The sequence below is a fragment of the Macrosteles quadrilineatus genome, unplaced genomic scaffold (assembly GCF_028750875.1).
Source record: "Macrosteles quadrilineatus isolate MER2022 unplaced genomic scaffold, UCM_ALF_1.0 Scaffold_1__1_contigs__length_201487025, whole genome shotgun sequence".
Taxonomy (NCBI): domain Eukaryota; kingdom Metazoa; phylum Arthropoda; class Insecta; order Hemiptera; family Cicadellidae; genus Macrosteles; species Macrosteles quadrilineatus.
This window is the reverse complement of record NW_026542594.1, coordinates 185,403,476-185,430,457: the sequence shown is the minus strand read 5'-3', so window position 1 is coordinate 185,430,457 and position 26,982 is coordinate 185,403,476. Positions and strand designations below refer to the sequence as shown.

The following is a 26,982-nucleotide window of genomic DNA, read 5'->3' as shown; positions in this document are numbered from 1 at the left end:
TATTAAAATAAAATTATTATAAAACTATTTAATTTTATAAAATTAGAAATTATTTCTTAAATAAAATTATTTTCATAAATAAAAATAATTTAATAGTAATTATAATTTTATTAAAATGATTATACAAGTTTTCAAGCTGTCTTGATTCGGTAAAAATAACGTTTTACTATTAACTAATGAATATGTTAGTTTGAAAAAGACCACCAACAAATTTACAACAACTATCTCACTCTGTTTTAAACAGTAAATATATATTTTTTAATGTTACTCGTGCACAAAATATGTTTGTGACAACCCTTTAAAAAATTTATTTTATATCATCAACCCTTGCTATACCAATGCTAAAACTTTCAAAGATATAAATTTTTACACTACGTCTTTATTATTTATCTTCACAACGCATCAGTGATATGTTTAATCACAGTTGGTTGTAGTTAGGATACATTATTTTACATACTATAAGTTAAATTTGTGGGTAAAACTGAAGGGAGTGTAATACCCATTTTACATATACTTATAACCAAGTGTCTCGTGACTTTCAAATAAAACTATTAATTTTATCAATTTTAAAAGTATGGATGTTCACGGTTTGTGGAAATATAGCAAAAATTATAAACATATTTTCTGCACAATTTTTTGTTTTATCTCTTAAGCTATCAATAAAAACTGTTTATATTTAACATTCACAATTTTTTACAGCAAACAAAATCGTCTTTAAACATCGGTGTTACCTCTATCATAAATCATAATCCATATCTATACAATAACACTACAATTCGGTCCCCAACAAATCAAAAAAATGCAAAATTGACCGAAGTTTCGTTGTGGTTTGTGAGGCCGTCATCAGGGGTCGCGCACTGTCCACTCACCGCCGTTGTCCACCACCGACTGTCCTCACCGCCACAACCCGCCCCATGTTGAGGGGGTGGCAGAATGGTCGATCGCCCCCCGTCAACCCTGTCGGGTCACTCTGTGCCTAGGTCACTAACTTGATGACCCTTGGCGTCTTCGCTATTAATCACGTGAATCGCAAACTCCTCCAGGGTGAAATTTGGCACTTTTCGTCATAGGTTTACTAGGTTTACGTGTCTTTTTACTAACCCCCTATACATAGTAAATTGAGAAAGTATTGTTTTCGACCAAATTTTCGAGTTTGGGTTTTGGGAGGAAATATCCGTTTATGATCCCCCTGAACCAAAAAAAAAAAATGGTTTTCGAAGTGATGTGTCTGTATGTGTGGATGTGTACAGAGCTGCATACCATACCTATGTTCGGATTTTGATGAAATTAGGTATGTGGGTACTAATCCAAGGTATCTCCAGTTTTTTTATCATTTGAATTAATAAAGGGGGTTTTCCTATTAAACCAATAAAATTACGGGAGTATCAGTATTTTCTCCAAAGCGGCCCGAACGGTTTTAACTAAACGGTTATGAGTACAACACCATTGGAGACTATATGGTGTATTATGGTACTTTAAACTCAAACAAAAGGATGCAGCCACCATTGCGCTACAAATAACGGTTCAAAAGCTATTGCACAAGTTATTACTCCCACCGCTTCCCCACGAAAGGGGTTCTTGACAACCTAATGGGGGAAAGTATGCGTCATATTGCTGATACCTTTTATTTTATATTAAAGTGTTCTCATGATTTTAGGTGTTATTTAGTGATTAAAAAGTTTGGTGGGAAATATAGGAGGAGCACCTTGGTTAAAACATGTGCGATTTCCATTCAAATGGGCGTGTATAACTGAAAATTAAGTCTAACGCAGTAGGGTTAATAAATATCATGTAAGCCTTTTCAAAGTTAGCAGTTGTTATTCATAAATCTTTTCCTTAAGGTAGAGAGAGGATTTTTAAAGCTTTATATCTTTTCGTGCTAGAATTAAATGAGTACACAGACGAAAAACTTATTTAAATTTAAACGTCTAATGATTTTGTATATACTACTGTTTGAAACCATCTTGACAGACTAATTCGAAGAATATTGGAGTCTGTCGGTTGAAGTTGTATTTCCAAAAATCTTTCCAAGGAACATTATGCTAAAATCTCTTCTCTAAATAAAACACATTGGAATGTAAAAGAGAAGCAATTAATCTATTTCCATGTATGTAAATATTATTTAATGAAATTATAACGTTACAACGTGTTAAAAAATAACAAATTGGCTCAAAAAATATAAACACGTTCATATTTTCTTATATTTACATCATTGCTCTGATTTTCGAGTGATTACTTATGAAAAAAATAATTAAACAGCTCAAGAGATCAAAGCTCTATTTTAAGATTAATATGTTCGTTTGGTACTAATATATGTACTAGGTAGTATACTTAATTATCTTTTCAGTCTTTAAATTTATAAATGAAAACTTCAAAAAACAAAATTATATATTTATTTATTTTTTTAATTTATTTGCTACAATTCAGCGTTAACATTTTCCGATAGGAGACCATCATGTTTTTTTTAATATTCAAAATTAGACTCTAATATTTTCAGTATTTATCTAATAGTTAGTTTTTAAGCCTGCAGCTATCACATACGTATGCATTTAAACACATCTTTATTAGCTCGCTTTCTTGTTTGTTCGGTATAAATTTTACAAACGATTTTAAACTAACTTCCCGATGAGCTAGATACTTGAAGCTTGAAAATACGACAATGTAATATTAAATCATTTTATTTTTTATATTTCCCTTGGGCTACGCTCTATGAGCTTCCAAAGTGTCAATGTTTACATTTTGGAAAAATGTAAATAGTCAAATATATCTATTGAAATAAGCTGGAAATACTTAAATTTGACAATTTGTTTAAAGAACAGAGGTACAGGTTCTGCTCCCCAGAGATTTTTATTAAGTTTTATGATTAAGTATGAAAATGAACATGAGTATGAACGATCCATGAGTATGATTACATCTGAACATCCTGCATGAGTATGATTAGGTATTAGTACGAACATCTGATTACATAAAAATGTTTTTGCTATATGTTAACAGGCCATATAAAATAGATTTAACATATTTACACATTAAAGACTAAAAAGTAGAAAATAGTTTATAAATAAAAAAACTTTTAAAAATAACATGTTTTTATATAAACGCACTAAAAAGTAGAAAATAATGTATAAATATGTGTGGAGAATAAATACTTGTAAGATTTAAAATTAAAAACATGGGGCGCATGTACTATAGGTAATAATACAGAGGGGGTAGCTGTTGATAGGAAACAAACAGATTCACACAATATAACATGGGAATTTTAAATGTAATACTATATTTATTATTTATCTCAATAACCGTTAGAGATAGAGCAAACCTTGTAATATAAAAAATATGTATTTTTTGACGTTCTTTAACTTTTGTATTTACAAAAATTCTCTAATGCCAATAGTTTGTGAAATATTGTCAAAAAAGTGAAAATTGGCCGCCATTTTCCAAGATGGCGGCTGAAGCACAGCCGGGATTTATGGGGACTTTTGATATTTTATTTATTTAGGCTTACTAAACAACTGTGCAAAGTTTCCACTTAGTCCGAATTTGTTAGGTCGAATGGCAGTTTTATCCCTAAAACGCTTGTACTACAACACATCCATCCTGTTTGTATGATTTACCTAAAAGAGGTTAAAAATAGCTAATAATTCAATAGACGAAGAAAGTCGTAAATTAGCTATTTTTTCGTTTTAAATCTTACAAATACTTATCCTCTCCACATATCTATAAATTATTTTCAACTTTTTAGTGCGTTTAAAAACGTGTTTTTTTTTAAAGTTTTTATTAATGAATTATTTGAACTTTGGCTGCTGTAACTGATTTAGCCGGGAGGTCAACCTAGTAGACATTCCAAAAATCACTTGAGGAAAGGTTAACTGTTGGCACTAGTCCATTGTTGTCCAGTTTACTTCCGATTTTTCCTGTCACGATCATCTTTAGTTTTTTGTACACGGATCGAAAATCTTTTTTGGACTCTCTTTCCGCGTCCCTCTAATAGAGTACAGCGTACATACTAAAGTTGGATATACAGGATAGTTATATTAGTACTGTAATATATTTACGTCACGTTAATCTACTATGAGACCTACGGTAATAGCTTATTCCCTGTATGGGAAATTCGCTAAAAACCAGTGATTTACATCAGCACAAACGTCGGTGGTTCAATAAGACTACGTTGATTTTGAACTAAATATAATTTTAATAGGACATGGAATTTCTACTGTCACTACGCACACGTTAATGGTTTGGTCCAGGTCCAGGTGTATATGGCTGTGGCGACTAGCGCCACGTCTTGTGAAGCTCCTGCTCGCTAGGAGCATATACTTCTCGTCTGCTGTGGGTCCAAGCCCTGGTAGCTCAGCTACCTGTAGACGTCAATGTCGAGGATCACGAAATATGGGTAGTCTACTCCTTCTCCGTATGATGGACTAACAATTTATTTAAAAAGACTAGATTGTAAAATAAATACCCCCACCTCAGCAAACCTGACGACTAAGCAAATTTCCATTTACCTGATTTATTTTAAATAAAATCTATTTAAATAACATTAGATTTAACAAGTACCTAGGTTTGCTGCTACAAGGAAACTAATAAAGTGCGTTTTTTAGTAAATATTTATAGCTTAGAATAAAATAAATAAATTTGCCAAGTTTGATCGAAATATATCCATAAACAAATAAACTACAACATTTTACAATATTCTTCATAAAAACAACATGGGAATTTTATATTTACAATTTTGTTTAATTTTTCTTCGTAACCAATAACCGTACAAAAGCACTTAGATATACTGATTTGTTTTTTTTAAAGCTCTTTAAGAAGGTTTAGAGAAAAAATGGGAAATATTATTTTTTGAGGTACAAAAATTAGAAAAAAATATTTTTACTCCATAAAACCCCGTTCCCATGGTCCGATCATCCTGGTTCGAGAAACAATTCAAGATTATCCCACCTTACACATTTAAACCAAATTTAATCAAAATCGGACAAGAATTACTCAAGTTATCGTGTTCACAAACACATATATAACTCTATATACATATATAAAAGTTTAAACGAATTGTGTTTTTGGCCTCTTGAGACATCAAAATGAAAAAGTAAATTGGTACCGGGCCTAGATCTTACCGTGCCACCTACGTAATAGCTACTTCCCTATAGGGAAATTCGCTAAAAGGCGTACAGAAAGTAAAATAAAAACACGTAGTAAGAAACGAGGTCGTAAAACTAATACTGTACCAAATTACTTTGGCAAATTTGATACTAAAGTATACTTTTACAACACAACTTACCGCATATCCAATACTTCTTTCACATAGCAGTCCGTGCAAATCATCAACAATAGTCACTCATCACATAACCTCAAATACAGATGGACACTTTACAATCTCAATACAACGATGTGTACTACGTTATATATTGAAAAAATCACAGTTGGCAGCACTGTATCCGCACCACACAGAGCAACAGATAGGTTTACAATGAAAGTGGATCGAACAGCTGCGTGATAGACGGCCAATGTTCACTTCCGGATTGTAAATTGAAGAGTTAACGTTTCGTGACATTCGCAATTTTGGGATTTACTCACCCACCCACATGTGTTTGCAAATGTATAGATTTTTAGGTTAAAGCACGTGGGTAGGGTCACTGTTTAGAAAGGAAATTGTGTTTTCTTGCTACAAAAAAATGTATTAACTATGAACAATTGGTAAAAAGTGTTGTCTTTGAATGGTGGAAGTAGTCTTCTCGTTCTGTTGAAAAATATGAACTTCTTTATGTTTGTTTGGTGTTAGATACGTTTGAGGGCGCTGATATTAACTAGATTTTTCCTCCAATTTTAGGAAAATATATCAATAACGACTTAGTCTTTGGTTGTATGATCCTAGATAATCACAGCTTCAAAATATGTTTAATTAATCTTGAAAATCGTTTAAACTACAATAGGTAAATAACACACTCTCTCGACAAGGATGGAAACATGCCTTAATATTGTCAAGCTGAATGATGAATGGAAAAATGAATGAATGAATGAATAAATGAATGAATGAATGAATGAATGAATTTATTAATTAATGAATATTAATTCAATAGTAATAGTATATCGAATATTGAATAGTAAAATCTTACTTTTTACTTTACTTTTTAATGAGGTGAAAATTAGGACTACCGAAACAATATTGTCCTTTCTTATATCTAATGTCAAAACTAATTACAACTATTTAAGGTTTTTTTCCGTCCATAGGTTTTGTCAATAAATGAGAATTTGAGAATATAGAGTATAGGCCAAATCATTTACTTTTAACAATATAAGAAACTCCAAGCTAAATTTGTTCTCGATAAAAAAAATTGTAAGAAAAACACCAAGGTCTAGAATAGATCATAAAGGATTTCTGGCGTTCCCAAGGTTTGTCAATATAATTATTGGACTATGTTCAAGATACTGCAAGGAAATTATATCACCTTACAAGTTACTACTAAAGACAAAAGCTGTCGTGAGCGTAATTCAAGACGATCGAAAGTGAATATGAGTCTCAATAACTAGCTCATTGTTAGGGCACGTTTTAGTCTGTTTGTTTTCGAATTGAACTTCTATGAAACAAATATTATGAATCCAAATCAACGCATCAAACACTGTCTAGGTCGTAAGCTAAACATACTACCCGTCAGGTTTCTCATCCTTAAGTAGTGCGATTTTGTTTTATGGAACCAGAGTTTAAACAATTACAACTAAATAAAAGTATTTCGTGCTTATAATCCGGTATTAAAACTATCATTTGAGCCAAGCATTCACTGTAAAGTGTATTTAAAATTAAAGATTTAGTTGATTGATATTAGATCATGTTATACTTTTCCAGACATAACACACACCAAACCGGCTGGATTTAGACTTTATAATAGAATGAGGTTACAAACTCTACTTGCAATATATAAAGTCAATAAAAACCAAAGCTATTATAGATATTTTGCTAATGTTTAGGGTTTTTGAAATTAGCATCATAACTAATTTTAAATTACTTACATTAATATAGTGATTTGAAATAGAGCGATGACACGGTTAAATAGCTGTTTCAAACTGTCTTATTTACCAAAGAGAAAATCTGCAATCTTGATGTTGATACCAATTGTTCAGGTCAAACTTACTTATCAATTGAAATTCATTTCAAACATCTACTACTTTTCAGGGAGTTTAAACTTAAATTAAAAATCTTTAAATAGAAGGCTTTAAATTTAACAATTAATTTTAAGGCATTCCAAAATTACGTATCGTAGACCCTTAAACAAATGGCACAAATGTATCAGTTTTCAAGGATTACAAATGTAAGGGATTCGAAGAGTTTTCAACTCAAATACACAACATTTACTTACCATTTTACGATTACATATTACTAATTTTATGAAAGTTTAATATCTTGTTAATACTTAGTAATACTTATTAGTTGGATTTCACACCAAAGAAAACTGTATATAACAATATACATTTCAGGGAATTTAAGCTTACGTAAATCGAAGAGTTTTTCACCGTAAGAGAGACTATGACCATTTTTCGTGTATTCCCTAAATTTATTTGAATAAAATAGATTTAGCCTAAAGTCAACATTTTTACCAGAGAGCACAGATTAGAAAATTCTATTAACCACTTTTCAAAAATGTCAATTTTCACCTGCAAAACTTTCATACCTAAAAGTGACAAAAGTGTCTTTGGATTGAAAACTCTTTGACAGTAAATTTTGAATCATCGCAATGGCAAGAACTCCCAATGTTTCTTGTAGAAACATATAGCAGTAGCAGAGTCCAAATCTGCATGGCAACACCCAGATCCTGACGGGTCATAATGCACCAAGGACTCCAGAGACTCCAGGGTCCTGATAGCAGGATAACGACCGTCTGTCTGTCTGGAGTGTGGGAGTGAGAAGGTGCGGAGGGAGGGGACAGTGAGTCAGTCAGTATACGCGGGACTCACGCGCCGTGAGGTACTAAGTAGAAACTTGCTCAGCCTCCTTGAGTGACTAGTGTAAACAAGTACTTTGGATCCACAAAGGTAAGGGAATATGTTTATTATAATTACATATGTGAATGGATAATTTAATTCAATTGAACCATCAAAATAAAAAAAATAATATGCCTAATTGTTTTAAACGGTTACAATGTAAACATTACCTTGAAAATGTCAAATTAGTATGTGATTTTAGGACATGTTGTATTTGATTTATTTGTGTTTATTTAACAAATTAATTAAACAAAAAATTTAATATGTTATCTAATATATAATATAAATTACTAAATAGTAATTAGGAAATTTTCATTGTTAAGTGTACACATATAAAACATTCGAGTTTATGTGTTTTATACAAAAAAAGCTCAATTTAATTTTAGTAATTATGTACATACTCATTTGAGATAGGAAATATTTTAGTTTTACAAGTTTAAATTGTCAATCGATTTTAAATGTGTACAGTACTTCTCTTCATACAAACGAATAATAAATTGTGTAGTTGTTCAGTAATTTTTTTAAAGTAGCTACAACATTTTCTATATGATTAATTGTTCCCTTCCTTACTACAATATTCCAAACAATAGGTTAAATTTGATATATAAATTACAAAGTTTATCTAAAATTTTTGATTCGAACAAAAATATGTTTATCTACGATTTCTGTGTAAATATTTAATTTTAACTCTTTATTTTGCCATTGAAGACTTACATACTGTATATAAATATACTTAATGGTATCACTCGTTGATTACAATTTGGTACAAAATTAGCTTCAAACGAAAGTAAGAAGTGATGCGTGAATTGACGGGTAAACGTGTACAAATAGGGGTAATTTGACGCGGGAATGTTGCCAGCCTGTTCTATTAATGGGAACAGCTGATGTGTGACATTGTTTACACGTCGGTGTTATCTGTTTCTGTTTGACACTTCCGACACAAGCTGTTCGTTTCCGATTACTACAATATGCAAGAAAGTGTGAAGTATGTTTTTTGTTAATTTTTAAGGTGGTCAAATTTGATTTATTGATTCAGAAACGCATAACAGTTAGATAACTGAATCTGTCCAATAAAAATATTGGTAAATCTGACACATATTTTTGAAATAATAATTCATAACCATTTTTGTTTCTCATCTCGTAGAGTTGTATTGAATTACAACTACAGTATTCAAATTATATGCAAAAACTACTAATATCAAATTCAAACCTTTTTAGGGACAAAACGCTTAATGCAATTTAAACTTTTACCTTTCAAAGATTATGTTTTTTTAAGACAGTTATTTATGTGAATAAACCTGCTAATTTACATTAAATTAAATATTTTGGTTGTATATCTGTACCATAATATACCCACCCAATTCAGGTCACTTTTATCACTAAAGTCTTAGGCTATTAAAAATCCATTTTCATAAACTGTTTCGTCTCTTGTATACTATCTGACTGTGATTAACCATTCAACTGAAGGATCAGCTGTTCTTGAATTACAATTCACATTTAAAATATAATAAAAACAGCTGATTAGCAACAATGGATCTTTGAAAGTGAACTCTAAAAATAAATTAAACCTAAGGGGACAAAACCCTAAATGAGTTTAACTTTTTAGTTAGCATTCATCACTCCACTAGATCATAAGCTTTACATTGACACATAAATCGTAAAAATCGGTTGAGTAGGTCAGGTTAAAACAGGTGTAACAGAGAAAACAATTATTCTATTATGAATAATAAGCATTTGCTATGTGCTTGTTAAAAAAACAAATGTTTTAACGAACTAAAATGAACAAAAATAAATAATCACAGCGAAGCAAGAGGTGGGTTTCCGTTACTTTTAATTTTTTTTAAGAAACCAAACAAATTAAATTCGATGTTACCAGACGCATATCCGGACCCGCAACTATACCTTCGGATAGGCATGTGCCTGCCCAAAGCCGTTACAATGGGGGCACACCTGCCTATTAGAACAGCTGGTGGTTGCGAATTTCAAACTCAAACCATCTTCTGTCGTTAAGGAGAGACCTTTAAATTAAAGCCCTTGGAAATTTCGTTTTTCTTTAAAACTGTATGTAAGCTCAGATACATTTAAATTGTTTAACAATAGATTGACTAGATTTTATAATGTATTAGTTCATCTATTGTATAACGTATTGAAAGTAATTAATTGATGTAATGTATAGGAGTTGCATACTCCAGTAATAAAATACACTAGCTCAAATCGCTCATTTTAATAGGGTTAAAAACTCGTATACCCCCTTTCCCTGTTAAATATTACTTAAAAAACAACGTCCAAGAAAAATAACAAATGACTGTTTTTTTTTTATTAATAACACTCATATTTTTTAATGTTCAAAATACTTTTTCCTGGTTTTTTTATCATCCACAATGTTTATAAAATGTACCGTTATCATTGTGGATATTTGGACCTTGGACATTTCCTGTAACACACATCCTTAAAGTATATTATCTATGTTAAGTCCAATTTTCTTAATTTTTCAAACTATTTTCAATAAAATTACTGCAATAGCCGGCAACAGATGTATGAATGCTGTAAAATATAATTCAACTTCAATCTAATTTCATATGAGTAATCTATTGCACGTGTAGATTCCGAAACTCGTGTAAGTTTTATGAGTCACACAAACATAACTCATGTTAATTGCGAATGCCAAGTGAATTGCGTATTGCTGTACGTGCGCATAAACTGTGAAATTAGTGGTTTTACTGTTAACTAATAAATCTAAGAATGTGTTTTTAAATAACTCATTGGGAATAGTTTTCTTGGAGGTGATAAAGAGACAGATTTCTTTGGATGTGCACACTGCACCGGACTACAGACTACATTTGGGGTTCGATTTTGATGAGGTTCGGTATGTGGGTACTAATCTATTGTATCTCCAGGCATTTAATTTTTTTTATTTAAATTTTTGTATAATCTTTTTACAAAAACTGCCTAATCGGTTTTGATTACAATTTAGTATGTTGTGGACCTTTAAACCTTAAACAAAATTGTACAACCCCCAATTCTGTAAAATGTACAGTTCAAAAGTTACTGCAGTTTGTGTTATTTACCCAATAAAATATCATAGATACTCCCACCACTTGCCTGTGAAGGTTGTTGACAAGCTAATGGGAGAAAGTGTGTGTCAGATTGCTGATACCGTTTATTTATGAGTGAACCTAAAGTTTGTGGTGAGATCCAAAACATGTGGTCAATGAATCATTACATAGCAAATTGCTATGTAATTGAAGCAAAAGTCTCGCGCTTTAATTATTAGACCGGTTGTGTACCTTTATGAAGTAATAGACGCAGAACAAGAAGGTAAAAATTGGACCACCTTGTGGGAATACAGGTTAAACGAATTAAAATTTACACGACGACACTTGTTTAAATTGCGCGGTATGCATGAATAATGACGTTGCAGCAAGAAAAGAGGTCGTGCTGGAAATAGACTCACGAGAATAGAGTTCAAACAAAAATTAAAAATAATAATACGCTGAAATCAAAATGAAAAGAAAAATAATGGAATAACGTTGAATCACAACCTTTGTAAGTTCAACTATTGAAAAATATATTCTTGTTTTTTTTTTCAGCCAAATAAACATAATCAAAATGTAAATCATATTTAAGTTGAACGCCTAATTTTATTTCACGAAATTATTGGTTCTTCATCTAAAAAATATCTATATCGATAAGTTGTATGTCTAAAAATATAATTAGGTTACTTCAATTCCAAAATCTTGATTATCTTGATAGTATCTTGATAATCTGATTAAAATTTACATTACTGTTTAGTGGAATTACAATTACATTGGTTTAATTATTGAAGTATACTGTATAATTATATACATTTTTATAATATAAATTTTAAATGTATATACTAAATACAATAAGGGGTTTCTCTGTTACGCCCCTTTTTCAGCCGACCTACAGCCCAGATATTTACCATTGGGGGGGGGGGGGGGGGGTTACATTGTACAGTTGAGTTAGAGTTTGTTTTCAAAGATTTAGTAATGCTGACCAGCATTATAAAGGGTTTAAGTGTCAATTGTAATTAAAAAGCTAGAATGATTCTCTAGAACGGTTTAATACAGTCATATTGTAAAGAAACCATTTATAAAACAGTTTATGAACAATTTATTTATTGAATTTTAAATAGGCTACATATTTACTGTATCCTGATTGAGGTAGCAAAATCACTCTTTATGTAGTAGATATGAGAGGAAAATTTTAATTATTGTAAATTAATAGTTTTTTTACCTAACAACTGTCAAAAAACATAATCTTTAAAAATTAAAAAAATGTTCTATTATTCGTTTTGCCTAAATCGCAGAACCATATTAAAATGCACAAAATACGCACGGGTCCCTTCGTATTAATACAACACATTTGCAATTCTACAATCACCAACAAATTTAGATTAACCCGTTACATAATGATAAGAGTGTGATAATAAACACGTATCTTAACAGCACTGATAATACGTTGGATTTAGCCTACCACAGCTGTGTCCGTGTTAAGATTCAAATTTGCACAAACATGGACAAATTTCGTACAGCTTTTAGTGAGAGAGTGCTGCATAAGAGAAATATTTTTATGTAGCTAAAAGGGATTGGTGATTGGCTGGTTTTGAACCCGGGACTTCAGTGCAGAAGGTCTGCATTCTATCCGACCGCGTCAATTCTATCCTAAATTTAATGGAAATTTTGTGGATTTCGATGAAAAGAATGAGTATCATTTAACTTACTGTGTATTTTGTTTTAGTTGGCCTGCGTTTATTTTTTTAGCGAATTTCCCATATAGGGAAAATAAGCTAACCGTAGTACTCATGGTGAGACCTGGACCCAGGACCATTTAAGGAGACATTAATTTTAGTGTAAATCCAATCAGGCAAATGAAAATTCGCTTGTCTGCAGGTTTGCTGCGGCGGGGGTATTACATTTCGACCTTTTTTTTTCAATACAGTATGTGAAATCAAACTATTATTCTCTTTGTTACTTTCTTCGAAATATGACACCTATGAGTCATAGTACAGAGCAAGAGCCTATTATTAGATCAATAGACAATCCTCATTTTGCCTTGGCAGGTTAGGGTGAATTTGTAGTAGGGCTTCACGGAGCGCCACTTGTAGACTATACTGAAAACGCACTGGTTATACCGTTACAGTGTTATAAAGAAGGTGTGCCAAAGAAGGAGGAATTTTCTATATCCTTATGAAAGCTTAAGACAAAAACAAAATAGTACCAGCATCTGAAACCAATTTTATTGTAATGTTATAAAATCCACTTCAACCTGTGAAATCACTTCAGACCAAGTACTGAAGTAGTCAGACTCACAAGATGTTACGTCTAGTCAGGCATTGTCTAAGAAAGATACTTCAACAGAGAAATTATATCTGAAAGCCCAAAATTACACTTCAGAAACTGAAAATGACATTCTAAAGCAACTTTATGGATATAATATGTGTAATAATTACTACAAAAACATAGGTGACCATGAATATAGCAAGCAAGCAAGCTTAAAAAGTACGAGAAACTAAATACTTAAAGCTAAAATTACACATAAGAAACTGAAAATGACATTCAAACGCAATTTCTCCCGCATAGTAGAATAGAAACATTATTTCCAAAACAAGCCATTTCTCACTTCCACTTTCCTACGACCCTGTCTCCATTGTCGGGAAATTTCCCTCTCTGAAGGTCATGGTTTCGAATGTCTAATTAATAAAATCGATGGTGAAATCCTCCATTGATCACGACTCGTGGTTCCCTCACGACTACTGGAGGGCGAGACAACACTTTCTACGGTTCACTTCCCCGGGGTCTCACGGAGAATCTGTGGGTGAAGTAGATTTTCGACCAAACACCGATTTCTTAGAAATACCAGTAAAATTTCGTCCAACTCGCTTTTATAGTTAATTAAATAAGTTAATAGAGTAACATTTCGAACCGATGAAAAATGGACAAGGGTTGATGAACGCAGTTCAGATAGTTAGAGTCACATGACCTGTATACTTTAGTTTGCAGCCTACTACAGTGTTAGCAAAACGGGAGTGCCGATGGAGACCAAGTCAAGTCCCTTGAAACGCACGCACCCCCACAGGTCTCCATCGCCACTCCCGTGTTGCTAACACTATAGTAACCTGACACAACCTAACCTAACCTTACCCGACCTGATTTAACATAACCTAACCTAACCTAGCCCCACCAAACATAACCTAACCAAACATAACCTAACCTACCCCAACCCAACCTAACCTTACCTGACCTGACCTAGCCTACAACCTAACCTAACCTAAACCTAACTTAAGTTTGTGGTTAGTCAATTTATAAATCTAATACCTTTTGTTCGTTTTAAGTATTGTTAGTTTTTTGCTATTCTCTCAAATAGTTAGTGAAGACCTCTCAAATATTTTTTGGGACGTATTACTAGTGAGCAGGTAGATACTTGGACCGCAGGCCACATCTGAGGATTTCTGGCCGAATAAGGACGAAGTGTTACAAGCCAAGAAAAGAATCTCTGCACCTTCGTGGAACGATTTCCTCATAGTCTCTTCTAATACAAGGTCGCGGAGTTGGTGTGGCAACGTCGCACCGGCCTGTTGCCATGGTGATAACAGTAACGATGTAAACATAAACATTGCGCAGACGCTCCAGTGCAACAGCTGTTTCAATAGGCCGGGTCTGCGGCGTTGCCACTTGTGTCTCGCGACAGCCTTACAGGCTATGGTATAGGGGTATACAACATCTGTGACGTGTCGAATTTGTCTGTGCAAGTGCAACAATGTATCTACAACAGTCATGTGGTAGTTTAGAAGCAATCTCACGGATATTTACCGCGTTCACACCATTCAACATAAGTTTCTCTGGTCATACCATGAGCAGTCATATTTTTTGCATGTTCTTTCCTAAATTCCGGAACGTCCTGAATAGAGTATTGAGATCGTAGGTGATAGATCGATGTTGAGAAAGGTTGGTTTTGAAACCAGTTGCCAATATCAATTGAGATTGGAAGCCACCTGAATAGGTGCGTATTTTAACCCAAATATGGGTGAAGGAAGAGTGTAGAGGTTTGAGATGATCTGTGTAGATTTATTACTGACTAAGATCAGCTGTTTCATTATTAGTCAGGACCATTAAAGCCCAATGATCAGAATCAGCTGGGTCTAGTTTCGAACCATCAACAATCTACTGACTTTTCTCAGGATCTACATGGCAACCTTACGATTAGGCGAGTACTATAAGCAAATAGCTACCCAACCAGTCAGTATATTACTTAACTGTATCTCTATCAGCAGAAACATTGTTATTGGAATGTGAGTCACAAATGAATAAATACTTTTCTACTATTATAGTTACTAATGACGCTTTATAACGAAAGGTTGACCTTATATTATATCGGTTTGGACAGTTGCCTTAACAAAAATCCACAGAATACGTGTGGATTTATATGCAGTCATGTAGCACCTACTTAGTGTTTTTCAAATATTTCGTAGCACTTCTAGATAATAATTTTCTATGTATAGTATTTTCCGGCATGAGGAATATGTCTCTCAAAGAAGTGATGAATATCTCCGTACTTGTAAAGAGTTCTTTCCAAAACTCCATCCGATAATTAATTAATCGCTTAGTAACACTTTCATCTTTCAACTCCTACTTCAATAATCGAAACCACTTCACGTGGGAATTATTGACGGATGTGAACCATGTCATGGCATGTGATTGTTGGAGCAATGTGATGAGATTTGATGTAGGTGAATCGCATGATGTGAAACTAGTTTCACGATTGTTACTTTACGATAATTTCTCATGGATTTTACTTTTCCTAAACATCAATAATACTCGTTAGTTTCGATAATTGATTATGGATTAATCATCAATATCGTATCGGACATCACAACTATAATAATTGCCTCATAGTTAATATAGCTTATAAGATTTGGCTAATGATTGAGATTTAATATAAAATTCTGCTACCATAGACTTATTGTCCGGATAAGCCAAATATCTATGTATTAATAGGCTAGCATTTTCCTTTAAAACCTTTTTTCTCAACTCGTGTGTATCGTAAGGAAAATCTACTCATACTGTTAGAAGATATTTTCCTGCAGATGTGCTGAACCCCTTTAAAAACTAAAATAGGCTAAACAATAAACACAAAGAATGAATTCAAAATTTAAAAAAAATTAACATGGGCCTTATGGGTTGCCATGATGGTGACGAAATGACAACGAAATATAAACAGAAAATCAAAACAAATGGAGGACTGCTACACAATTATCACATGTTTCATTTACAGTGTGGGGTGAAAATAGAGAAGTCTGTACATGATATAATTTTAGTTGAGTTTTTTAGTATGTATAATTACGTGTTTGTCTAGTTTTACGTTAAGGTTTCCCATTGTTTCTTTTTGTTTAGTCATCTTTACAACTCCTTTAACTAAATACAACTATACACACGTAAACCAATTTTCGTCATTTTCTATTACGTGCAAACAGTAAAACATTTGTGAAATCGACTAGAAACATTTGTTTTACATCCGCGCACTCAAAAATTATAATTAAGAAACACGCATATTTTTCACCATTCTTTAAGTTTTTTTTAACACTTCAAAACAAAGTATCAAAAAATGGGGGTTTACATTTAAAATTGTTGAGTGTTTAACATATCAAACCAATATCCTTTTGGGGGGCCAAAAGGGGGGATTTGGGGGGCAACTAAAAATTTTTCAATGCAAACCCCCATCAAGTGATACCTCATTTTGAAGTGTTTACAAAAACTTAAAGAATGGTGAAAACCAGAGTTCGCTATCACTTCTCTATCAAAAATGGTAGCCAATATTACCATTACGAACCAATTTTACCAGTGATTTTCTACAACATTTGACGGGCTACCATTTTGGATAGAGAAGAGATAGCGACCTCTAGTTTTCACCATTCTTTAAGTTTTTGTAAACACTTTAAAATGAGGTGTCACTTGAAGGGGGTTTACATTTAAAATATTTTAGTTATTCCCCAAATCCCCCCTTTTTGGGGGTATACTCAAAAATTTCAAAAACATAAAATGAAACTTCCTCCTAAGATTGCACGACCATCAAAAGGATATCTCTGTATATTTACTTGGAAAAATATTAGAGGGGGGTCTTGACTTTTTATTCACACTGTATATCCCTCTAGATACAATTCAAAAGACAAAGCCAGTTTTCAGCGTGTCATAATTCAGTTTTGATTAGCTCTGGCTTGTGCTATACATTATACTTGGTGAAAGTGTCCTTGATTGATAATGATGGCGCTTTGCGCTCCTTTCTTCGGTTACATTGCATATACGTAACAACGTAGAGACCGGAACTTCCTTTGTCATTCGCTTAATCTGTCCTGTAAATTTGCTTGAATTAATTATTATGATTGGACTAATGTTAACCAGTAGTATATAAAATACCACGAATTTCTAGTATTCGTGCTAAAATAATATAAAACAAACCTGTCATGGGATTTGAAAATTCCATTTATTTGTTTTTTTGTGTTTTTTTTTACTGACTAAGATCAGCTGTTCTTTAGTTAAGATCATAATCATAAAAGGCTCAATGATCAAGCTTGGTTCAAGCATAGATAAAACATACTCCATTAGTAGATTTATCATCCTTATGGAACAGCTGAAGCCAATTTTATTATTAGTTCAGCCCGGTGCACTGTAGAGGTCGTGTTTTGTTTACAATTTGTTTCTTGTCGTTTCAGTTATTTAAAACTTCGTTTAATCAAATAATAAGATCTAATAATAAACAATAACTCGCCCTCTAGTCCTATAACCAAACAGTAAAGCACAAATCATGAAATTAACCTCAAAATAATAGAAACAAAATTTCGTCGACACTACCGATCAGTGTCACCGGACATGAACTAGACACGAAAAGCGACCTTCAAAATTTATGGGATGATAAGTATACTTGTGTTGGTTAGTCTATGGTTCAAGGCTCAAGGATTCAAGGAATCAAGACTGGGACAGCTGGGTTCTTGATGTGTTTATAAACGTGCTAGAAATTACTCAAACCATCAAAAATCTTACCCAAACATTATCAGAATCGAACCGATTGTCTTTCGATTGTTGTTAGGTGATCCATATAAGCCACTGTACCAATTTTTGGAGCTACTAAATAATTTATATTTTCCTTTTTTTTCTAACCTTACAAACAATTTATATTCAACCAATTATTCTTTAACAATCAAAAACTATCGATACAATCAAATTAAATGAGCAAAAATTATAAAATTTTCCTATCAGCAAGCCAAATCCTACCTAAATATTCTGTAATATTCTTAATAGCAATCTGTAAGATTGTACAAAGCAAATACATTTTTCAAGTAAAATTACAATCTCTTCAAACAGTTTTCACAACCGTATCCATAATAAAGTTAACTGCATCGTAACATTGACATAAAGTGCATATGCATAATGTATTCACCCACTAGTCGTGTTAACCGACCGTCGAATGACGTCATGATGACGTCACACCGGTGTCAGCTGACAGCTAACAATGTGTTGTGTTGTTACTTCCATTTCACTCCTTTTGTAGAGTAGCTAGTCACTCGTCACTCTCTATGAGTGACTAGCGATAAATGCTAGACACCACTTACAGAGTTGACGAGGTAATGCGATCTAGACTTTATAAAAGATACCAACACGTTGGGGTAGTAATAACTCCACCGCAGCAAGCCTGCACGCTAAGCCAATTTCCATCTGCCTGATTCGGTTTTCACTCAAAAGTTTTCTTTAAAATGTTAGGTTGGTTAGAAAGTTAGGTTAAGTAAGTACTTTTGTTTACTGCTAAAGGGAAGGTGATACAGCGTGATTTAGTAGTGTCAATAATTTAGTATAACATGGTATAGAAAGAAATTGCATGCTTTTATGATGTCGGTGTAAATAACTGGAACACATAATTTTCATCCCGAACCCCCCCGTTAACCCCCCCCCCTTTAAACCCCCCCGTTAAACCCCCCACTGTACTAATTTTTGGAGCGACTAAATAAAATATATTTTCTTTTTTTTTCTAACCTTACAAACGTAAGGTTAACCCGTAAGGTTTAACCCCCGTTAAACCCCCCATTAAACTCCCCCCGTTAAACCCCCCCCCCGTTAAACACCCCCGTTAAACCTCCCCCCCCGTTAAAACCCCTTTTCAATACTTCGATTATGCAAACACGCAAAAGCATTTGAATAAACGTAGATTTACACGTTTGTACAAAATTTAATCAATATTGAATCATTACTCGAGTTATCATGCCAAAGGACATATGTACAATTTTGGCATTTTTAAACGGATGGGGGGTTTCACCTTTGGGGGACAAAACAACAAATCAAAGTGTTTCGGGTCTAGGTCTTACCATGAGACCTACGGCAACCGGAAAATTCTAAAAATGAACTCTGCATATAAAGCGAAAATATAAAGATTGTGTTAAAATGGTCCGTAAGAACGTAGACAAAAAGAATAAGAAAATTGCCGTTAGCTGTGCTGCGTTTACCATAGGTTCTGGTGCACACCGCTGAGAGCACCATGTAGCTACAGCGTACGCGCTACGTAACTACACGGTGCTCCCAGCGGTGTGTGCAAGAACCTATGTTAACCATGGTAACCGCAGCACGGCTGACAGTCTATATTTAATTCTTTTTGTCTGTGGTAAGAATGACAAGTCAATAAGTGAGTGTTTTTAAACTCTGTAAATGTTTTATGTTTGACCGGATTCGAACCAAGGCCACCGCTTCGGCTACAGAGGTGTGTTTCCCCAAACCTTATTTTACGGACGTTACAGTGTTACAAAACGGTTGAATGAATCCGTTTAGTCCAAGTCGGTCTGTTTGTTAAGTCATTACAGTAATAGTCGCTGTCACGGTTCGTTGGTTTCCAGCTAATAGCTGTAACAAGGCAAATTATACCAACTAACATCCGGTTTGAATAAAATATCTAACAGTAGTATGGATAAAAATAGTATTTTACACAAATTACATACATTGCGTTGTATATACAAAAAAGTGTTGGGTGAGAGTCATGAATTTCGTAATGTATCAAAAGTGTTATACATTGTTGGACATTTTACTCTTCTTTTTGTGTTTTTGGACATTAAATAAATGCAGAGAGAAATGACTCTGCCACAATTGTAACTTATGTTAACTATATATTAAGGATCCGTTGAAAAAGTTTTTAGGTAAAGACATACGCTTTTTAGAATATACTTTTTAATTACTTCTTACTACCATTTGTTTATATATCATTGCCAGTTAGTTGGACTTTTAATTAATTATCCTGGCTAATGAAACAGCTGATTTTAGTCAGTAAAAAGCTCCAAGAGGCATTTAAAAACACTCATCCTTCACTCATTTTGGTTAAAATACGCACATAGGTGGCGCCCCATTTCAACTGGTATATTCTGTTCTTTAATAAAACAATTAAATTAATTAAAAGAGAGTACAGCACTTACCTATGTATCTTTTCAATTAAGAGAGTTATCAATTCAGTGTCTGGTATTGAATTGATAAGATATATTTATCTAATATTTGTTTTTTGATAGCTTATGCAATCCTCGGTAGATGATGATCTGTAAAATGTAGTATGATTTCACAACGGATGATGTTTCTTAAAATAATACAAATAGAATCGTAAGAACATAAGAACAAAGAATATAATATCAAATAACAATAATAACAACAATAATATTAACAAAGAAGAATATCACATAACAATCAAAGTTTTATGACTGATAAGCAGGGCAAGGTAAATGGATAAAAAGCCAGGAAGAATAAACAAAAGATGAGGGTCAACTCAAATTTAAGATATTCACAACTACAAACTGTTAAGTTAAAACAATCTTTTGTGATAAACTACAGTAATACAGTACGATAAGAACAAAAAACTGAAGAACACTCATGAACAATACAACAACAACAAACAATACAGGAACACAACACAAGAAGAACACACAATTATTAAGAAGTGCAAATACCAGTCCAGACAACATTGATTTAATTACTATTTTTAAAATTCGTAATTCAATAATAATATTTGTTTGGTAATGAATACAATATATAATTAAAATTCGTTAATCCCAAAACAAAAAAAGTCTTGTTCAATTTCAAAACCAAAATAACCAGATGACAAATTACACTAAAATCGTCAAAATTCACAACAACTGTTTTACTATTTTTTATAAGGAGGCAGAGAGAAGACCAACAAATTCCCTATACCACCTCACCAAGTCTCTAATGTCAATCACTTTACTATAAAACATTTTTTTGTTTTTTTCTTTACAATCTGTTCTATATAGAACAATGTAAAATGATAGCAAGATATGCTTTCTTCTTTTTTGGTACTGAGCAAGTCCTGGATTGACATACAATATTGACAATATTATTGAGTCGATCATATTGTCAATAATGTATCATATTGTATCATGTATCATGTATGTGTATTGTTGTCATATTGTCGATCGTGTAAGGTCTGCATATGAATATGATGAACAATAAGAAAATGTTATGAATACAACGAGTAACGTGTGTGTATTAAACACTATCAACAACAATTATTATTTTTAATAATTTCAAAAAATCGAAAGGGAAATAAAACTATTTTGCGTCATACTGCAGCAAAAACAGCCGTTTTTAATGCATGCGTTGCAAGTCTAAAGTAGCATTTTTACTCTCTAGGGAGTAAAAATCAGCTGTTGTAAACAGTTGTAAACTTCGATTGTGGCAATCGTATCGATCAAAATTATTTATCGATTGATTTATTGGGTAAGGTTTTAGCCTATTGTCGTCGATTGCTTGACATATCGATGTATAATGTACTGTAACACAATCGTACACCAGCTGCTTAGTTGCATTATAGACAAAAAGAATGAAATTTCATTCTTTTTGTCTATGGTTGCATTCACAGAATTGAAAACAAGCTGGAAGTCAATTTTAGAGGTTATCTTAACACTTGATCGTAACATACAAATTATTTCGTTTTATAGCTTTGTTTGTTAATTAATTATGCAATATGACGAAAAATATAGTTCACCACACGGGCAAAAAGTGACTTTTTAACCCTCGCTCACTTTCCGACCTCGGGTCAAAAAGAGTCACTTTGGGCCCTAGTGATGAAATATACTATTTTTTAACAATAAAATAATTCAACTATAAAAATCTGTGAAAACTCCAAACAAACCCACGATAAACAAGAAACACCACAAGTCTTGTCATAAAACCATTCTCAACGTCCAGAAGAGAAACTATTGAAATCGCAAGCCGCTAACAGAAAGTGGTGTTAACTGATTGGACAGTCAATAACGACTGGTAGATGGCGGGTCAAAGGTCAACTCTCCAGGTATGGCCAAGGTCACCGGGTGAGTCAGCTGTATGACTCCTAGTGACTCACGAGGGCTCGGCTACTGTCCGTGGTCCTGGCGATGGTCCAGGAGGTTGACAGGTAGTGGAGGTTCAACTGGAGTGTCCTAGGTGACTCAGGTTGGCGTCATCCAAAGAGTTAAGTATTGTAAACAATTCATCAAGAGATTGAGAATTGTTGTAGTGTTGAAGAGTCAACTCAGGGATGTTATGTTCAGTTTCATTGTTATATGTAGTGTCTTTGACTTTTGAGGTACTCATTTCACCTACATGGACCAGCTGTAGTCAATGTTTCATTAACAAAGATATACTGACGAGTCTTCCCATAGCATCTTCTAGTACAAGGCCGCGACGAGACAAAAGTGGCAACGCCGCATTTCCGTCCTACTGAAACAGCTGTTTCGCTTATAATGCTTATTTGACATCAGAGCACTATAGTTGGCGGTTCAATTCAGCAAAGTTCAAAAATAATTATACGATTCTCAAAAGGCTCAAAATTTAACCTGAAAATATGAGGTCTACATGTATAAATAGTTTAAAGGAATATTGCAGCAATATAGGACTATTTTTGTTAGTTGTATAAATCTTTATTTTTTATACAATTCAACCATTGTAGCAAACATGGGGTGGCAGATTTAACAACTAACTATAGCCAAGCGCATAGCTTGCATAAATATCCCTTTTCTCTGAACAGCTGGTTAAGGCATTGGCTATGGATACTAAAATAGATTCTTTATCGATATGACCCGGCTGCGACTGTACTGACCACCATGGCGTCCGACGATCTAACCAGCTGTGTGGAATATTCGTATCCACTCTTACTTTAAATTTAATCTAATAATGATGACAAACTGTAATGAGTTTTAATTTATCTATTTGTGCGTGCAAGATCATCACAAGAAGTATATGAGAGGACAACATTGCCGAAACATTAATCGCCGACAGTTTCAAAATAAACTTCCGAAATAAACTCTCACTGATGTTTTACTGGGCAATTATGGATCAAAACCGAATGACAAAGAAAATAATATTGGATAAAACAGTTTTAACAAGTGTTTTCTAGAACATCTGAGCTAGTTCAGTAGAACAACCCCGACACTTTCTCAAGATGGGACATAATCCTGAGTTTGATAACTCGGACTGGAAATGTCACAAAGATGATAAGAAAGCTTGACACGTTTTTTGAGTTTGACGTTATCAGGGGTCATTTGTGAGGCTCTAGAGCTCTGCCCAGATTGAGATTGTTGCTCTAAAAGGAATAACCTGAAGAATATGGTCTTTGGTAAAATTGAGTTCACTAGTTACTAAAAACGGTAACGGGTAGTTTAAACGGTGTGCAAATCTTAAAAACGGTAAAAATTGGTCCCAACGTAAAAAACGGGGTGATTAGGTGTTTTACTGTATGGAACAAGAAAGAAAATATAGTCTTGAGGAAACTGGACTTAGAGTCTAGTGAAACGTCGGATTTTGTTTGGGTGATTGTTGGTTAAGTGCGTACATCGGACGAGTCTTTGATAACGTGTGCTCCCGCTATCTCCCCGTTCCGCCACCTCCGAACCCAAATCTGTCCCGCCACCTCCGAATTCTTGAGTGACCCTTATAATCCCGTCACTGCCTGCGTTGTTAGCTGTCATTGCATCCACGGCTGCGAAGCCCCGTGGATGGAAGATTTAATGAAAATTTAACCCGTGGGTTAGGTTAGGTTAGGTCAGGTCAGGTTAGGTTAGGTTAGGTTAAGTTAGGTTAAGTTAGGTTAGGTTAGGTTTAGACGGAAAGTCTTAACGCAGGAAGTAACCGAGGATTATAGGGGTCACTCTGAAATTCGGAGGTAGCGGTAGGCCTACACGGAGGTGGCGGGACGCGGAGATAGCGGGAGGTAACCCTTTGATAAAGGGCAGGCAGGTGGTTGACTGTGATGACTGGCACCACTTCTTGAGTTCCTGCTCCTTGATGGAGCATATACTCATGGCCAGCTGTTGGTCAAGCCCTGGTAACTCAGCTTCTATGCTTGTATAGGGATATGTACAATATCACTTCAGTTCTAGCTTAGCACAACCCAGATTGAGCGAGCTGGGTTGGATGTATAACGCGGGGTTTATGTTTTCAATGTCCCGGGTTCAAATCCCGTCAATCACCAATAGATTTTATCAAAGATAGTACCGCGACCCTCTAGGACTAGCCTGAAGAAATGTGTGAGTCGTTGGCTAGAACTTAGCGTCCTAGGTTGTGAAGGTAGAATATAAAAAATAAAATCACTCAGGTATTAACTTAACTTACGCGTTAATACTCTCCAGTATGAATGTATATAACGCTTAAAGGTGTATTCACCTATGACGTCATCACGTGAGTGTGTACAGGCGTGTCTTATCTGTTATCACAACACGCGCAGGTTTGGCATTTATGATTATGTCACGGCGACCTTGGCAAGCTCTGTTCAAAAGGAGTTTGTAAAACTATGATGTGCAGAGCTCTGGCAATTTGCTCTGGAAGAGTTTTAACCCGTGGAGGTTTTACTGGAGAAAAAGCGGTAGGTCCAAAGGTTAGCCATATTTGTTGCGTTTATTCAATTTAGAAATTTAATCAAACTAAGCCATGCCCTATCTTCCTCTGAGGATTTTAATGTAAATATAATAAATCGAGATCATTAACACTATAAATTCAAATTAGGGGCGTCATCTAAATTTGTTTTTCCAAATATGAGTGAAGAATGAGTGTAAAATAGAGTGTGATGCATTGTATGACTTTGTTACTGACTGATCAGCTGTTTTATTAGCCAACCATTTATTAAAAACCAAATTATCAAGGACAGCTCATATCAAAAGAAGCAATTAATTCTCTTTTGACTCACATGATTTAAGTAGTGTACTTCAGGCCTTCAGGTCGGGTTTCGTGTTTTACTTTTGTTATCAAAACTATGTTGAAGCTCAAATATTCATGAATAAAAAAAGAACAAGGCTGGGGCTCCCCTCCGATCGAAGAAAAACATGAAATTTGTAAACAAATTGAAATTCTGGGTAAGGAAACGACGTTTTTTTATGAAGTGGATATCTGAAATACTGAAATGTAAGTAAATTTTGTTTTATTAGGATAATATATGACATTCGTATTGAGAAAACCAAAATTTGACCTGCTAGTGTTTCTTCACATAAATTTAAAATATCACAACTTGTAATGAATTTTAGTCGACTAACGTGTTAATATCTCACCTTTGTAGGCAATTCCTTCCCGACTAAGCAATAGTAGTCTATTTACACGGTTTATTGGATATTCAAAACATAACAGAACTAACTAAAGGTGGTTTTCCACATACTTGTCTAGTTTGTGAACGATTATTCATATTTTAAGTTCGTTGAACTTGCTGAAGACACTGTCTATGTACAGTTACTCAGAGATTTTTGAAAGACAGGTGAACATGATATGTATTATTCAAAGAGCAAGACGCCGAAACTGACTGACAGACAGACATATTTGGGCCATAACAGGTGAGAAAAGGCGTCTTGGCTCTAAATTTAGTGAACTCTACAGAAACATCCGTTTCCTTAAACTCCGTGTGAAATCGTCTTCATTACGTAATAATAGATTGAGTTTAGGTGTATCAGTGGAAGGAAATACAATTAATAGAGAAAGAAGTAAAGTTTCAACGTTTTCATAGAAGTTCCTCAAGATAAAGAACTACATTTCTGACGAGTTTGTATCTAGTTTCTTTACTCAATTAAAAACATCAGTATTACGACATAAAATAATTGTTTGAATAGTTTATATAATCGTATATTTATTTTATCATAAATTCAGTTTCTCGTTATTCTATTTGGCATGCAAGAAATATATCAGCTCTCTTGACGGTTAAAGATGTTACCAGTAAGCATTGATTTGATTCATATTGTAAATAAAAACAGCATATCGTGGCATGTTCCTAACAGCGGAGTACTAGTACTGTTATTAAGTATAAATTACAATCAACCAAATACGTTTACCCAAAATTTATGTTTTAAATACTAGTATAGAAATGTTTTTGGGATACTTAAACGAAATCGCTTTTAATACCGTGGAAAGCCCACAAACTAATATTTTTTAATTTACTAGCACAGAGTGAATAAGTTTAACAACATAAAGCTAATCTGTAAGAAAATTTTGGATTCGAACGTGCGCCTATTTCAAGTAGGTGGATGAAATAGGTCCTGAAATAGGAGGATGAAGTAGTGAGACCTAGGTATGAGGTATGAATTCTAAAATTGTAGCGGCATTTTTCTCCAAGTAGAGTTTAGGATAAGTGTTTGTGTGTGTGGTGAAGTTTGCATTTCGGGATCCTTCCATGGAAGTACAACGGTACAACGTCTCGTCCCCTATTTCACTCCAACCTAAACTTATTTTATCCAATTACTCCAGCAACAATTCTATCAGCAACACAATCTGTTACGTCTTGTTGCAGTCTGTGCTACGTCTACGAACAGTCTGCAGTTGAGGATAATTAATCTAATAGTCTCATTACTTGCGGCCTTGAGATGTGACGAAAATGGCGGGAAATTAGATAACCTGAGGTCACACGTTCCCGCCAATCTGAGGGCGACCACCTCTCAGGTGTGCCAACTGTGGGGAAGAATATGTGGTGACTGTTGTTGAATATGTAATAAAATGTCGGCGA

The 26,982-nt window shown here is 33.9% G+C and overlaps 1 protein-coding gene across 1 annotated transcript in view; it reads left to right on the top strand.

Annotated features, from left to right (window-relative positions):
- The first annotated feature begins 7,933 nt into the window (after nt 1-7,933).
- Nucleotides 7,934-26,982, top strand: part of LOC128991606 (unconventional myosin IC) — a 50,081-nt gene continuing 31,032 nt past the window's right edge. The window contains exon 1 of the mRNA XM_054414644.1: nt 7,934-8,022. The gene's annotated coding sequence lies outside the window, so the exon portion shown is untranslated. The remainder of the gene's footprint in view (nt 8,023-26,982) is intronic.